Source organism: Meleagris gallopavo, chromosome 5, assembly GCF_000146605.3.
Source record: "Meleagris gallopavo isolate NT-WF06-2002-E0010 breed Aviagen turkey brand Nicholas breeding stock chromosome 5, Turkey_5.1, whole genome shotgun sequence".
NCBI classification, from domain to species: domain Eukaryota; kingdom Metazoa; phylum Chordata; class Aves; order Galliformes; family Phasianidae; genus Meleagris; species Meleagris gallopavo.
Genome location: NC_015015.2, coordinates 12,016,264 through 12,017,482, shown reverse-complemented (window position 1 = coordinate 12,017,482; position 1,219 = coordinate 12,016,264).

The window sequence follows — 1,219 nt, the reverse complement described above, 5'->3', positions numbered from 1 at the left end:
AAAAAAAAAAAACCTAAGTAGAGTCCAGCCTTTCCAGCTCCCTTCTAGAAATGCAGCTCAGGAAAGTTTTGGTATTTGTGCTTTATAGCTGTGAAATGCTAGTGTAGCACTCTTTAGTGTTAGCTCCTCACACCACTTGTGCTGCGGTGTGTTACGCTCAGGTGGGAAATAAGTTTTCAGCTTCCTTCACGAATAAAAAGGAATCCTGGCTGGCGGTTTCAGACTCTTAGATGCTTTTTGTGCATCTGTTTTTTCAGATATTCAGGACATAGCAGTTCACAAGAATGAGTTGTTTTGTCTGCATACAAATGGAAAAGTTGCACGCTTTTCCCTTCTGCTGGTGGACCGCTGCATAGAGCGCCTGATGAGAAGAGGGTTCTGGACTCTTGCTGCGAGGGTCTGTTGTCTCTTCCAAAATTCAGTTATTTCCTGCAGGGTGAGTAAATACCTCTCGAAGTATGCAGTGTAACTCCACTCTGTTTCCTGTCCCTCTCTTCTGTTAAGTTCTGAAATTCGTATTTTTGAAGTTTTTTAAAAGTCTGCTGGACGTTATGTGTTTAGTATGAAAATGAGCCTGTTTATATAGTGCCTTTTTGATTTTTTTAAGTAGACATTAGAAATAATAATGCTTCTGCTTTACTGTGTATTTTTAGGCAAGAAAAAATTTGCCTCTCGAAAAGTTGGAGCACCTGAAGTCTCAGCTGGATGCTTCAGCCCAGCAGGATCTCATCTCTCATCTGGAAGAACTCATCTTGAAGTTGGAACCTCTAGACTCTGCATGCAGCAGTAGGAGGAGCAGCATTTCATCTCATGTAAGTGCACTGATAGTGCTCAAAATGTTACCCAGAAGCCTTATCTTCATGGCTTATAGCCATCTCGTTGCTCACTTTGAAGATGAGGCTTTCAGTTTTATCACACCTACTGTGCATGATAATGCTACTTTCTAAACTTAACTGGTGTGGAGAGATATGGAATACTACTTAACTTCTTTAAGCTCTTGTATTCCTAACTTCTTTCTGTATTATTTTATGACTAGTGACTGAGATGTGAACAAAGATTGATACAAAGAAGGTTTTCTCTACAGCTGAATTTTGTGTCTTACAGTGTTTCAGTGAAGGTCATCTCAGTTGTAACTGTAGTCTCCTCTGGTGAAAGCAGTGTATGTGAATACTGAGAACTATCCTAGCTCTGTGTGGGTTGTTTGTTTTTTTTTTTTTTT